Source organism: Schistocerca piceifrons, chromosome 1, assembly GCF_021461385.2.
Source record: "Schistocerca piceifrons isolate TAMUIC-IGC-003096 chromosome 1, iqSchPice1.1, whole genome shotgun sequence".
NCBI classification, from domain to species: domain Eukaryota; kingdom Metazoa; phylum Arthropoda; class Insecta; order Orthoptera; family Acrididae; genus Schistocerca; species Schistocerca piceifrons.
The window spans coordinates 1,085,218,864-1,085,235,080 of NC_060138.1; positions in this window are offsets into that span (position 1 = coordinate 1,085,218,864).

Sequence of the window (16,217 nt, forward strand, 5' to 3'; positions counted from 1 at the left end):
CGCCTATTAACCTGTACCAAGGATTGCGGGCCGGCCGGAGTGGCCGTGCGGTTCTAGGCGCTACAGTCTGGAACCGCGAGACCGCTACGGTCGCAGGTTCGAATCCTGCCTCGGGCATGGGTTTGTGTGTTGTCCTTAGGTTAGTTAGGTTTAAGTAGTTCTAAGTTCTAGGGATCTGATGAAGGTGGAAGTATCGGACCTCCGCTTCGCACGGCGGCTAGCGCCGAACTGCCCACTCAGCTGCCGGGAGCGGACGAAATTGGGGATCACCCACCGGCTGCAATCCTCCTCATTTGTGTAGAATCCACGTCATATCATCACCTTACTACCACCGTGAGGAGACCCAGAATGTCAGCCACACTTGCTTTGCCTGCAGTACTGTAGATACAGAAGAGAATGAGCCTGGGTACTAACAGAACTGGTCCAACTGTGTCAAGAAATTCCTTCAATTGTGTTGACACTCTTGACTACGATGAACATGGACGTTTATTGCTTGTGGAATTCATTTTAAACATTGTGTTGAAAGTGTAACCAGTGTGTGTGTGTGTGTGTGTGTAAATGTTTATTTCGGTTTAATCTAAATCTGTCAGATAACCTAACAAGCCATTGTATTTAAATAAGTGTTATAAACCGTATCAATGAAATTATTATGTTGATCCATTACTTCACGGCAATTTTTCATTAGTTTAATAAATACGAGAGAGACACACAACAGAGACTTCGGTCATCGTTATGTTCTCCTTCAGTATTTGAAACAGTCTGCCAACGCAAGGGTAACTTTTTGAACATGCGATTTTAGATATCACGTGGTTCTGAGGCGAAAAACTCGTCGAGCCATATTTGGAGAGCATTTTAATCCGCAAAGAAAGTCTCTTGAATAATGTTCGATACACACAGTAAAAGGAGAAAACTTGAGGGCGCAAGATCAGGTGAATAAAAATTGGGTGCGGAATGACTTCCTAACACAACTCCTGTGTAGCGCTTTTTGTCAGCCTGGCGTAACGTGGGCGGGCGTTATCGCAGAGTGGCTTCAGTTCATCAAGTCATCTTGGCCACTGTTCTTTTACTGCGTCTGAAAGACGTCTCAGTTGTTGACAATAAGTGTCAGCAGTGTTGGTTTCACCCCAGGAAAGGAATTTTGTAGTCGCTGTTCCACTAACATTAGATTTTGTGGAGGCGCACAGATCATTGTATGGGCAGTTGATGCTTTGCTTGGGCTCAGCGGTTCTTTTCTTTTCCTTTCTCGTCGCCAGTGACGGTAGAATGAGAATAATCCGTGTTGTTCACGAGCGAATTGGTGACGAGCAAGCGGAGATGCACGTATGGCAACCCGCTGATTTTTGTGATCTTGGATTAGAGCGTGCAGTATCCACGCAACCGATATCTGAGCCTTCCTCATTGCATTCTGATGTCATACTACGGTGGAAAGATCACAGTTTATCACAGCTTCCAGTATACTGACATGCACCATCAAGCATCAATGCTTTTAAACGATCTTCGTCAAACCTCGAAGTCTTCCTGAACTTCGAGAGTCACTGATGTCACATCGATCCTCCTTAAAGCGAAAAAACCGTTTTCTTGCTGTGCTTGTCCAATGGCATATCCCCATACATGAGGCACATGTTTCTGGCTGCCTCCACTGCTCACCACTCTACTGAACTCAAACAAAAGAGTACGTCGGAAATTTTCCCATTTCTCCACTTGGCACTCCCATTTCCTAGCGTCCACACCTCCACTCACTATCTACACCTACATATACACATACATATACATCTATATGGTTAGTCTGCAATTCACACTTAACTGCCTGGCAGAGGGTTCTTCGAACCATTTTCATACTACTTCTCTACCATTCCACTCTCGAATGGCGCGTGAGGAAAAGGAACACCTAAATCTTTCAATTTGTAATGGTACTTGAATTACGTAGCCATTACGGCAGCTCACCTGAACCTCTCGATACCAGTAATATTCTACTGTGTTTCTGTAAAGTAGTTGACATATTTCTGAGACAACATTCAGATTTGATTTGATTAATGTAGAGGTACTTTGATACATCGATATGTTTGTATTGCAATGATATTATTCTTATGTGTATTCTTTCTTTTGTCACTATGATCTTTGACGTAATTGTAACTCTGATTCTTGGGCGCGTAAGCGATTATTAGTTAGTTAGAGAGTCGGTCCTTGAGAAGGTCAAGTCTTGGACGTCATGTTAGAAAGATGCATATTGTAGTCAGCTTATAAAATGTGAACTTTAACAGTGAGGAAGATGTTTTCAAGTATGTTTTGTATTGTGAAGTGATGTTTTGTGACTTACGTGATATTGCAACAAAAGCAAAAAGAAAAAAGTAGTGTAACTTAAATTCGGAGTGCTGATTATTTTTTTTACACCATCATTGTGGTAACTTTGAAAGGTTTAATCTTCAAGAATGGTTTGTGAAGCGCATCTACAAAACTTTTGAATATAGCAGAATAGAACTTAGGCCTCTTTGCATCCGAGCTTGGAACCATCACCACCCAGATTTTCGACGATTGAGCCATGATTTTACATACGAGACCAGCGTGGGAAACACGAAAAGATGAGTGCCTTGTTTTATCATTATTACATCAAATGACTATTAACTGTGCTCTAATGACACCTGCCACATAATAACTGTGTTGTTGCCCGAAAATGCAGTATTTAAAAGCATGAGCAACACCACAATCATTACTAAATTTTGACGTTTGTTGTGATGGGGTTGTTAGAAATTCGAGCTCTGATTTCTATTATTTTATTATGATGATCATTTCTCCTTACGTAGGTGGGTGTCAAAACGACGATATGAAAACTCAAGTAGCAACAGTGAACTACAAATGAAAAATGGCAAAAGATAAATAAACCCATAGCAACACGCAATACAAAAACTCTCTAAACTTTTGCACCAATCTAATACTTTTAAAGTCGTCAGCAATTATAGAAACGATGGACTGATGCCTGCGAAGGATAGGTAGTCTGATGTAAGGAAATATTATTATTAAGCATCAGATTGTGAAGGGGAAGCAACATATACTCCCTTTCCCGTTTAGAAAGTGCCGCGTACATTGTGGAACAACGAGGTTTTGTGACAGCGATGTACGATTTGAGAAATGAAGTTTGCTAAGGAATTTCAAGACGTCACTCGGCACTGAAAATGTGCCTAAGGGCCAGTTTACAACTGAGTTTGAAGAATATTACAAGGGAGGAATTAAAGTAGTATGTTAACGTCGGCCTCGACTGTTCTGTCCACACAATGACACGTCGGACACGGTTGTCTCTGTGAGAAAATCTTGGCACATAGAAAGTAAATGATTAAGGTTGTACAACAACTAAAGCAAACACAAGTTTAGAGTAATTGACACTATAATTACGAGCTTGGATTTAAAACACATGTAACATGTTAACACTTACGTCAATAACAGTGACAGAGCCTGAGTGGTTTGAAAAATTTAGAAATCACGTAGAAACGTTCATTCATTAATCACTCTGCGTTTTTCTCACAAACTAGTCTCACATGCAACAAAATAACAGTACATCTCTGTAGATTTAAACAAATTACAAATCTTATAATGACACCTATGTAATGGTGCTTCCGTATTACACATGAGCGAGAGTTATTTCTTCAGGCAGTGGACGATGGGTTGCGCGTTTGTCTTTTTTTAATATTCAAATGTCTTCAGAGTCTGTCTTTAATATCGATGTTTCTACATGCGCGCTGAATTAGTCTATAGTTTCTTTGGTGCGTCAGTAGCGCTGGATTCATTTCTCCTTGTAAATTGTCAAAGTACGTCATTACAATGTGTAGTTAAATATTCTACATTGGCAAATAAATGGCTCTTGGCCTCTTTCATTACTCAAATCAGTGTTTTATGTGACGAGATGTGGCGGTGTGAAAATACAACACCTCATGAGCACAGTAAGTTATGAAGTTTTGAGTAGCAGTATTGGTCAAGAAATTATTTAGGTAAATAACCTCCGTGGGCCACGGTTGCAAAAGTGGCGCGTCACTACTATTAGAGGCAGTGGGCGTGTTGGCAGAGCTGTTGCACCTGCTGGGCGGGCGCGTCCGCTGACTCAGTGGCTGCGCGCTGGCGGGGCGCGGCTATCGCAGGGGCCATCGGCGCGCTACTTACTCCTCCAATTAAGAACAATGGCGGCTCATTGTTAGCGCAGGTGGCGCGGCGTGCGCGCCCCCGGCCATTGTTGCCGCCTCGCGCCGTGCATCACCTGCGGCACTATCACCGCAGTGCTGCCCACCTCCCACACACGAACCTGCTCTCGGGTTTTGGTGGCCCAGCACTTTTGCCTTTTTTTGTAAGCTTTGTTTCCTCCTCACGTTGTTGCCCCGTGCTTGTTAAGGTTCCGCTAACAGTAGTCTTCGGTTTGCTTCATTATTCTTCCGGGTCTGCAGTTATTCACTAAAGAGGCGTAAACATGATGTCGTGGGTAAAAATATAGAATTCGATATATTAGAACTTGCAGTTCCCAGAAGAATTTATTTCAAGTAAATACCTGTTGTGGGTTTTGAATTACGATGTGTTGAATTTTGACGCTCGAATGAGTTTGTCTAGCGGAGATTCTCTACACCAGTGGTTCCCAACAGGTGGTCCGCGGACCCCCAGGGGTCCGTGAGCTATGCCAGAGGGAACTTCCTGAGAGATTAAAACTGTGTGCCGGACCGAGACTCGTACTTGGGACCTTTGCGTTTCGCGGGCAAGTGCTCTACCATCTGAGCTACCCAAGCACGACTCACGCCCCGTCCTCACAGCTTTACTTCTGCCAGTACCTCGTCTCCTATCTCCCAAACTTTACAGAAGCTCTCCTGCGAACCTTGCAGAATTAGCACTCCCGAAAGAAAGGATATTGCGGAGACATGGCTTAGCCACAGCCTGGGGGATGTTTCTAGAATGAAATTTTCACTCTACAGCGGAGTGTGCGCTGAGACGAGGTACTGGCAGAAGTAAGGCTGTGAGGACGGGGCGTGAGTCGTGCTTGGGTAGCTCAGTTGGTAGAGCACTTGCCCGCGAAAGGCAAAGGTCCCGAGTACGAGTCTCGGTCCGGCACACAGTTTTAATCTGCCAGGAAGTTTCATATCAGCGCACACTCTGCTGTAGAATGAAAATTTCATTCTATGCCAGAGGGGTCCGCAAGATGGTATTAGAATAAAAAATATATTACATATATTTAGTATGATAACATGTATTGTTTTGGCCGCTTCATGCATGAGCAGAGCTTTAGCGTTTTGTATCCCGCCTGGAAGGCGGCGCGTGGGTCTGCTCCTGAAAACGGAAAGGTTGGCCGAATGACGAAAGCGAGTAGGAACAGGAAAAGGTGAAAATCTCTCGGTACTGCAGTGTGAATTATAGATGTTTACTATAGGCAAAAACAAGTTAATAAATGGTTACATAACTTTGCAATGATGAGCAAAGCCTTAGACCCGTCGTAAGTAGTAAAAGTCTCAATAGCAAGGCCACACCCTCTGAAGTTGAAGCGATGTTTCCCGGCCGTCTGCACTTGATGAAATGGGCTGAGTCCGGAGCGACGCTCATAGAGCTCCACAGCGCCGGCTATAGGGCGCTGTCGTCGGTGTCTCGTAGTGCCAAAACTTATGAACTTGCACCTACGCCTTGGCATCGTTGCTATCGATACCACACAGCGAACGCTAATGTCTGCGTCTAGCGTCTTCCTAGAGCCAACTGACACTAGCACACTCTAGAATTAGATAGAAGCAAATAGTTAATAACAGTGACGGCTAAATTGAAAAAGTTTTAAGCTCAATAAGTTTTCAATAATGAATATGTCAATGTTTTTTCTAAGTATCAAAAATAGAAAACGTATAAAAAGACTCTTAATTTGGCTTTTTTAGGTACCTGTTACTGTCATATGACAATCATGCTCGATGAGGGGGTCCTTGAGAAAATTTTGTTGAGAACCACTGCTCTAAACTAAAGGAAAAAAAATCACAGCACTAAGAATGAGTTGTGCGACATAAACGAAAGTTGGCAAGAGTGTTTCTTCAGGTGAAAGATGTATATTCCAATTTCGCGGCAGTCTAATACGAGTGGCGCTATTGGCGCCACTATGAGGATGCAAATCAAGTTTACTTTTACACACTATAACTGTCGTAATCGTTAGTTACCTTTCTGTTTCGATGTAGTGAGGCGCTTTTAGTCAAGAATGCCTTTAAAGCGACAAAGACACCATTACCAATACCTCACTGAGTTTGAACGAGATCGTGGCATAGGCCTACGAGAAGCTGGATGTTCCTCTGCGATACTGCAGAAAGCCTTGGCAGGTCTGTAGCCACTGGCAGTGGTGCTCACGAATATGTATGGTCGCAGGAAGACCAGGCTCTGGACGGTCACATGACACTAACGAGATAGAAGACCGTCTTTTCGGCGCATGGCCCTTGTGCTTCGTACTGCATCTGCAGCAGCAATTTGAGCGGCAGCTGGCAGCACAGTGGCACAGCCAACTGTTACGAATCGGTTACTGCAAGGACAGCTAAGAGCCAGATGCCCTGTAGTGTGTGTTGCAACGACCCGAAACCACCGACGTTTTCGACTTCAGTGGTGTCAAACGAGTGCTCATTGGAACACAGGGTGGAGGTATGTTGTTTTTCCAGATGAAGGCTAGTTCTGCCTTGGTGCCAGTGATTTCCGTGTGTTGCTTAAGAGGAGGCTAATTGACGGCCTGCAATAACCTGTCCGAGTGCTAGACACACTGGACCTTCACTTGGAGTTACGGTCTGGTGTGCGATTCCGTAAGACAACAGGAGCACTCCCATGGTTATTCCGCGCACCCTGACTGCAAATTTGTACGTCACTCTGGTGATTCGTTCTGTTGTACTGCCATTTATGAAAGGCATTGTAGTGGTTGTTTTCCATCAGGCTACTGCTCGCCCACATACCTCTGTTGTAGTCCAACATGCTCTTCAGAATGTCTACTTGTTGCCTTGAGTGGCAACATTAAGAATGCAATCCGGAATCCACTGTTAAACGCGGAGGAGAGTGTGGTTAGGCGAAATGAGTACGTTAAAGGCCTCTATGTGGGGGACAGGAAGGTCTTTTCTGATGACGTGATACAACAAGAAACAGTAGTTGTCATGGAAGAGGTAGGGGAGTCACTACTAGAATTAGAATTTAAAAGAGCTTTGGAAGATTTAAGATCAAAAAGACAGAAGGCACAGATACTTTCCCATCACTGGGTGAAGTGGCAACAAATACGCTATTCACTTTGGAGTGCAGAATAAGTTACTCTGGCGATTTACCATCAGACTCTCGGAAAAAACGTCATTCACAAAATTCTGAAGTTAGCAACAGTCGAAAAATGCTATAATTATCGCTTGATCATCTTAACAGCTCATGCATCCAAGTTGCTAACGATAATAATATACAAAACAATGGGAAACAATGAGTCAGATGATGATCATTTCGGCTGTAGGAAAGGTGAAGGCACCAGAGTGGCAGATATGATTTTGAGGTTGATAATGGAAGCAAGACAAAAGAAAACCCAAGACATGTTTAAAGGATTTTTCGACCCAGAAAAAGCTTTCGACGAAGTCAAATGATGTTAGATATTTGAAATCCCGAGAAAAATGGGTAAACTGTAGGAATGGTCGGGTAATACACAATGCTTGCAAAAGCCAAGAGGGAGCAATTAGAGTGGAAGTGTGGTGTCACCGCCAGACACCACACTTGCTAGGTGGTAGCTTAAATCGGCCGTGGTCCATTTAGTACATGTCGGACCCGCGTGTCGCCACTGTGTGATCGCAGACCTAGCGCCACCACAAGGCAGGTCTCGAGATACGAACAAGCACTCGCCCCAGTTGTACGACGACATTGCTAGCGACAATACGGACGAACCCTTCCTCTCATTTGCCGAGAGACAGTTAGAATAGCCTTCTGCTAAGTCCATGGCTACGACCTAGCAAGGCGCCATTAGCCTTACATAGTTAGAGAGTTATAGTACAAATGTCTCATGAAGAACGCTGTAGTCATCAACTAATAAAGTTAAGTATAAAGCAGCTACGTACTTTTCTTGCTACCATTCAATAGTTATCCTGTTCCAGAATTCACGCCCATCGGCGTGTGTGTACGCGTGCCTTTCTTTCGGCTACTTCAGTGTGGCGTAACAGTCTTGTTACGTCACAACAGATTGGCGACGAGGATGGGATGGTTCTTTCTGATTGCTTACATTTACTTGTGTCATGGCTTCGCCAGATGTACTGTCCGAATTTTATCGCTTGCAGAATCAGCAGACGCAGGCGTTATTGGATGCCCTTGGACAGCTCGTCCAGGGTCAACGTGCCATTCAAACCGATGCGGCAGCCGCCGCTTCACCGGTACCGCAGCCACAACCTGCCATTGCACCACCGTTTCGCAGTTTTAATGAGGCGCACGAGTCGTGGACAGAATGGTCCCAACAGTTCGCCTTCCATCTCGCCGCCTACAGAATTCAAGGTAATGAGCGGCAGCCGTTTTTGCTTTCTTGTGTCGGTGTGTCCACCTACCGTGTGATAGTGAAATTGTTTCCCCGACGCGACGTAGCAACTCTGTCCTACGACGAAATTTTGTCTGCTTTAGATGCCTATTTCAAAGAAACAGTTAATGTGGTTGCAAAACGGTATACGTTTTTTCGTACAAAACGTACGGCCGGTCAAACTAATAGGGAGTGGGTAGCAACATTGCAAGGACTTACTCGGGACTGTGCCTGTGACTGTGACTGTGGCCTTTCTTATTCAGATACAATGGTACATGATGCAATTGCACAGAACGTTTCTGATGTTCGCATACGGGAGCAAATTTTGAAACTAGTTAATCCCTCCCTTCAACAAGTGATAGACATATTGGATAGACAAGGCACACTTGACTGTGCTCAGGAATCTTTTGAAACTTCGCCAGCAGTGTGTAACATTAACCGGCCCGCCGGGCGAGCTGCGCGGCCCGGTCAACTGCGCTCGCGCAAACAAACGCAGCTGCCGCCGCGCTCTAAGCCACGTGTGCCGCGCAAGCCCACAAATGCAGTGAAATCATGCCCGCGGTGTGCTACTAGACATTCGCGTGAACATTGCCCGTCACGCCAAGCTATTTGCTTTTTCTGTAATAGGAAAGGACATGTTCAAAGTGTTTGCCAGAAAAAGCTCTGATCAGACAATCACAATCATTCCAGGCCCTTTGCTTCGCGCCGGAATCGAACCAAGGACACACAGGATCATGGAGCTTCGCCCATGGACATTCATGTAGTTAATTCCGAATCGTCCAGTGCCACTTTCTCTAACAGTGACTGTGTTCGTCCCACAAAAACTGTGCGTCGACGTCACCGGAAATCACATCAATTAGCAAGTGATTCTGTACCAGTGTCTGTTCAAATTGCACAAAACAGTCGCTCTTGTCGTCAGCAGGACAATAAACTTTTTGTGGACTTAGACTTTGAAGGCAAAGTGATACCATTCCAGCTCGATACCGGAGCTGCAGTTTCATTGCTCAATCACGACACGTACAAACAACTGGGCGCACCTCCGTTGCGTTCCGCAAATGTTATGCTAACTACATATTCCGGACAGACAATTCCTGTGTTAGGACAGTGCACTCTTCTTGCAACATATAAGGGACAATCAAAGCTTGTGTCATTTTACGTTCTTCGTTCTTCTTCTGCAGTGAACTTGTTTGGTTTCGATTTATTTAAGTTGTTTAACATGTCTATTGTAAATCAGGTCCTATCAGTGAATCAAACTGTGCCTACGGACAGTGTTTCTAGTGTATGTGAAGAATTTGCAGACATTATTGCACCGGGCTTAGGTTGCACTAAAAACTGTGAAGCACAATTGGAACTGAAGGTCAACGCGCAACCGAAATTTTTCAGAGCGCGCAATGTTCCTCACGCATTGCGTCATGAGGTCGCAAGAACATTCCACGATTTCGAATCACAAGGTGTGAGTGGATGTGCGCAATGCCTCTTCTCTTTCAGCTCCGCTTCATCGCGTACGCCGTGCAGGTGTTCCGTTCGTCTGGACGACGGAATGCGAGAGCGCCTTTCGCCAGTTGAAATCGGCGTTGCTTTCTAATACTTGCCTCACGCCTTTAGATCCCCAGAAACCCCTTTTGTTGATGGTAGATGCATCGGATTTCGGGATCGGTGCTGTGCTTGCGCACAAAGTTGGCTCGCATGATCGCCCTATTGCCTTTGCGTCCAAATTGCTCTCGTCTGCGCAAAGAAATTACTCGCAGATAGAGAATGAAGCTTTGGCTCTCGTGTTTGGTGTTACTAAGTTCCATGATTTCTTGTATGGTCGTCACTTTACCATCATCACAGGCCACAAACCTTTGACATCGCTTTTTCATCCGAACAAGCCTGTACCTCCGCGTACAGCGCAGAAATTCATTCGCTGGTCTATTTTCCTCTCGCAGTACCGCTACGATATCTTGTATCGGTCCACTGCTAAGCACGGAAACGCCGATGCGTTGTCCCGTTTGCCGGTTACTGAGGATAAAGCATTCGATTCTTCCGAACTTGCTTGCATGTTCATTGATTCGGAAACCGATGAAGTGGTCGAATCGTTTCCGATCGATTTTCGTCGTGTAGCTACCGCCACAGCTGCTGACCCCGTCCTTGCTACTGTTTTGCGTTTTGTTGCTACGCAATGGCCTTTGTCAAAGTCTCGGATTGCGGATCCGTTGGTTCGCCGATTTTTTGCTCACAGGGAGAGACTTTTTGTTCGACGTGGTGTTTTGTTGTTGCGTTCTGATAATGATCAGTCCCGAGTCGTGGTCCCACGTTCGTTACAGTCCTCTGTCTTACGGCTTCTTCACCAAGGACATTGGGGTATAGTGCGAACGAAACAACTTGCTCGTCAGCACTGTACTTGGTTCGGAATCGATGCTGCGATTACGAATATGTGTTCTTCTTGCATGGCGTGTGCCGAACAACAATCAGCACCGCCGCGGAAAGTCTTTGCATGGCCAAAAGCCACTTCCCCTTGGCAACGCTTGCACATTGATTTTGCTGGTCCATTCTGGAATGCTCGATGGTTGGTTCTGGTCGACGCCTTCAGTAATTTTCCTTTTGTTGTCCGGATGTTTTCCACGACGTCCTCCGCCACCATCCAAGCGTTGTCTGCTATCTTTTGCATTGAAGGTCTTCCGCAGACTATTGTTTCCGACAATGGCCCACAATTCATGTCCGCAGAATTTCAGTCATTCTGCCAGGCCAATGGTATTCAACATCTGACATCCGCGCCATTTTCGCCTCAGTCAAACGGTGCCGCTGAACGATTGGTCAGGACTTTCAAGTCACAGATGTTGAAATTGAAAGAGTCGCATTCTCGAGAGGACGCATTGTTGCTCTTTTTGTCTTCGTATCGCTCTCAGCCCCGAGATGGTCGCTCGCCGGCTGAGTTGCTCCATGGTCGTCCTCATCGCACCTTGATGTCTTTGCTGCATCCGCCGCATCAGGTTCCTGTGCAGCGGCAGACTCTTGCTTTTGCTCCAGGCGACGTTGTCTTTTATCGCAACTATCGAGGTTCACGGCGTTGGCTTGCAGGGCGCATTCTTCGCTGCCTCGGCCGCGCGATGTATTTGGTTTTGGGGGCCTCTGGTGAGGTGCGTCGGCATCTCAATCAGCTGCGCCTCTGTCGTCGCACGGGTTCTGCCGCTCCCTGTCTGCTTTCAGCGACGGTGCCGTCCGGTCAGCGCCCTGGGGACCCATCTACTGGCTCGCCTCATCCCCAGGTGTTACCGACGATGCCTTCCATTTTGCCCCATGGCGACGCGCCGCCGCAGCAGCCGCCGTCGCCGCCGCCGGTACTCCCGCCGGCGCCGCCCGCATTCGACGCTTCGCTGCAGCCGCCATGCGCCTCCCTGGGTCACGCGCCGCCGATCGCTTCCCGTGACCAGCTGTCCTCCGCCATGGAACTCCCGCCCGCTCCGGACCACATGACGTCATCGCGCGTCGGCTACCCCGACGCAATGGAGGTCGACCCTTCGGCCCCTCCTGTCTCTTTACGGGCGCATACACTGCATGTTGACGTGCACCCTGGACTAGGTTTTCAGGCGTTTCCTAGCTCCCCTCGGACCGAATGGCCGGGTGCGGGTGGCACAGCCTCGCCTGTTGTTAGGCTCCCCACCTCATCGCATACGTCAACATGGGGTCCTCCCCACGGCGGGCGGAAGCCTTATCTCACGACCGTTCGCCGATTTGCGGGGGAGGAATGTGGTGTCACCGCCAGACACCACACTTGCTAGGTGGTAGCTTAAATCGGCCGCGGTCCATTTAGTACATGTCGGACCCGCGTGTCGCCACTGTGTGATCGCAGACCTAGCGCCACCACAAGGCAGGTCTCGAGATACGAACAAGCACTTGCCCCAGTTGTACGACGACATTGCTAGCGACAATATGGACGAAGCCTTCCTCTCATTTGCCGAGAGACAGAATAGCCTTCTGCTAAGTCCATGGCTACGACCTAGCAAGGCGCCATTAGCCTTACATAGTTAGAGAGTTATAGTACAAGTGTCTCATGAAGAACGCTGTAGTCATCAACTAATAAAGTTAAGTATAAAGCAGCTACGTACTTTTCTTGCTACCATTCAATAGTTATCCTGTTCCAGAATTCACGCCCGTCGGCGTGTGTGTACGCGCGCCTTTCTTTCGGCTACTTCAGTGTGGCATAACAGTCTTGTTACGTCACAACAGGAAGACCAAGAACGAAGTACTCGGATTAAAAGATGGTGTAAGAAGGCACGTAGTTCTTCGCGGATGTAGTTCTTCGCCCCTCCTGTTCAGTCTATACATCGAAGAGGCAATGACAGAAATAAAAAAAAAGGTTCAAGAGTGGAATTAAAATTCAAAATGAAGGTACTATGCTCAGTGAAAGTGAAGAAGAATTACACTCTCTACATCTACATCTACATTTATACTCCGCAAGCCACCCAACGGTGTGTGGCAGAGGGCACTTTACGTGCCACTGTCATTACCTTCGTTTCCTGTTCCAGCCGCGTATGGTTCGCGGGAAGAACGACTGCCGGAAAGCCTCCGTGCGCGCTCGAATCTCTCTAATTTTACATTCGTGATCTCCTCGGGAGGTATAAGTAGGGGGAAGCAATATATTCGATACCTCATCCAGAAACGCACCCTCTCGAAACCTGGGCAGCAAGCTACACCGCGATGCAGAGCGCCTTTCTTGCAGAGTCTGCCACTTGAGTTCGCTAAACATCTCCGTAACGCTCTCACGCTTACCAAACAACCCTGTGACGAAACGCGCCACTCTTCTTTGGATCTTCTCTATCTCCTCCGTCAACCCGACCTGGTAAGGATCCCACACTGATGAGCAATACTCAAGTATAGGTCGAACGAGTGTTTTGTAAGCCACCTCCTTTGTTGATGGACTACATTTTCTAAGGACTCTCCCAACGAATCTCAACCTGGTACACGCCTTACCAACAATTAATTTTATATGATCATTCCACTTCAAATTGTTCCGCACGCATACTGTCAGATATTTTACGGAAGTAACTGCTACCAGTGTTTGTTCCGCTATCATATAATCATACAATAAAGGATCCTTCTTTCTACGAGTATGTATTCGCAATACGTTGTATTTGTCTATGTTAAGGGTCAGTTGCCACTCCCTGCACCAAGTGCCTATCCGCTGCAGATCTTCCTGCATTTCGCTGCAAGTTTCTAATGCTGCAACTTCTCTGTATACTACAGCATCATTCGCGAAAAGCCGCATGCTGAATGGAATGAACATTCTACTGAGAACAGGATTCCGTTTGAGAGTAAATCGAAGAAAGACGAAAATAATGAGAAGTAGAAGAAATAAGGAAAGCGAGGAACTTAAGGACTGATGATCACAAAGTGAATGAAGTTAAGGAATTCTGCTACGCAGGCAGCAAAGTAACACATGACGAATGGAGGGAGCAGGACATGAAAAGTAGACTAGCGCTGGCAAAAGGGGCATTCCTGGCCAAGAGAATTCTACTAGTATCAAACAAGGTGTTAATTTCAGGAAAACGTTTCTGAGACTGTACGTTTGGAGTACAGCAATGTATGGTAGTGAAACATGGACTGTGGAGACTCTGGAGCAGAAAATAATGGAAGCATTAAAAGTGGTGCTACAGAAGAATGTTGAATATTAGGTGAACTCATTTGGCAAGAAATGAGGAGGTTCTCTGGAGAATCGGAGAGGGAAAACATATGTGGAAAACATTGACAAGAAGAAAAGTATGATAGGACATCTGTTAAGACATGAGAGGATAACTTCCGTGGTAGACTGAGCTGCAGGGGGTGAAAGCTATAGAGGAAAACAGAGATTGGAATATATCGAGCCAATAATTTAAGATGTAGGGTGCAGGTACTATTCTGGGATGAAAATGTTGGCACAGGAGGGGAATTCGTGAAGAGCTGCATCAAACCAATACGAAGACTGATGACACAAATATACTCCAACGTACTCTCAGTATACTCCATCACGCTGAATAGGTTGTCATACTCATACCATGTGTACTGCTCTCTAGTACAACACAATTAACATGTTCAGTTTCAGTTATTAAATCAAATACACGCTCAGGTAGTAAGGCTACATCCGCACTTTGATTTGCTGGCAGTCTGATTATAAGTATTGGCAAAGAGCAGTATTCTGCAACCACTTAACCGCGGCTCGGCGATTTGTGGACATTCTAATAGCTGCTGCTGCGTCTGTGGTGGTGGAGCAGGTACTCGAACAGTAGACGCGATAAATCTGGAAGCCCAATATGGGTTGTTGCTGCTGCGGTAGCACAGACAACAGAAACTCGAACACGCCCTCATCCAGCATTTCAGCTAGCGCTGCATCAGGGGTGTGTTGTGTTAAGGGCTCAAAAATGAAATAAAACGTGGGTATAAGTAACAGAATATTAATAAATGAATAATAAGAACGTTAATGATTATAATAATGAATGGACAAATACTTCTGAATGTGACAGTATTCATCTTTTTATTCTGACCAGAGGGAGTGGTTGATCTCTGGAGCTACTGCTGCTGGCCTTTCATGATCCTTTCACTACAGCACGTTGAATGATGGCGCTCATGCAGCTGGATTTATAATAAGGAAGAGGGAGTGTAGGGGAACTTGATTCCTATTCGTGTAGAGAGATAAGTGATTTCATTTCTCCTTTATAACAGGATTAATTAGAACCAAGAATGTTTACATGGACGAGACTGGGTCTTCTGGCCCGACTGAAGCGATCATTGACTGGCAGTGACTATGTCCGGCTATCTGGAGACCATTTACATCCATTCATGGACTACATGTTCCCAAACAAAGATGGAATTTTTATGAATGACAATATGCCATGTCACCGGGCCACAGTTCGTTTGAAGAACTTTCTGGACAATTGGAGCGAATGGTTTGGCCACCCAGATAGACCTACATGAATCTCATCAAAAATTTGTTGGACATAATCGAGAGGTCAGTTCGTGCACAAAATCCTGCTCCGGTAACACCTCCGCAGCTAAAGCTTCAGCGTGGCTCAGTATTTATTCAGGAGACTTCCAACGACTTCATAGGTCCATGCCAAGGTGTTTTGCTGCACTGTTGTGGCTGTTACGGTCTTCAGTCCAAAGACTGGTTTGATTCAATACTACGTGCTACTTTATCCTGTACAAGCCTCTTCACCTCCGAGTAATTACTGCAACCTACATCCTTCTGAATCTGATTAATGTATTCGTCTCTTAGCCTCCCGCTACGATTTTTACCCCAAACCCTTCCCTCTAGTACTAAATTGATGCTTCAGAATGTGTCCTACCAACCGATCCCTTCTTCTAGTCAGGTTGTGCCACAAATTTCTCTTCTCCCCAATTGTGTTCAGTACCTCCTCTTTAGTTGTGTGATCTATCCATGTAATCTTCAGGATTCTTCTGTAGCACCACATTTCGAAAGCTTCTATTCTCTTCTTGTCCAACTATTTATCGTCCATGTTTCACTTCCATACATGACTGCACTCCACAAAAATACTTTCAGAATGGACTTCCTGACACTTAAATCTACACTCGATGTAAACAACTTTCTCTTCTTCAGAAACTTTTTTCTTGCTATTGCCAGTCTACATTTTACATCCTCCTTATTTCGCCCATCATTACTTATTTTTCTTCACAAATTGCAAAACTCATCTACTAGTTTAAGTTCCTCATTTCCTAATCTAATTCCTTCAACATCACCTGATTT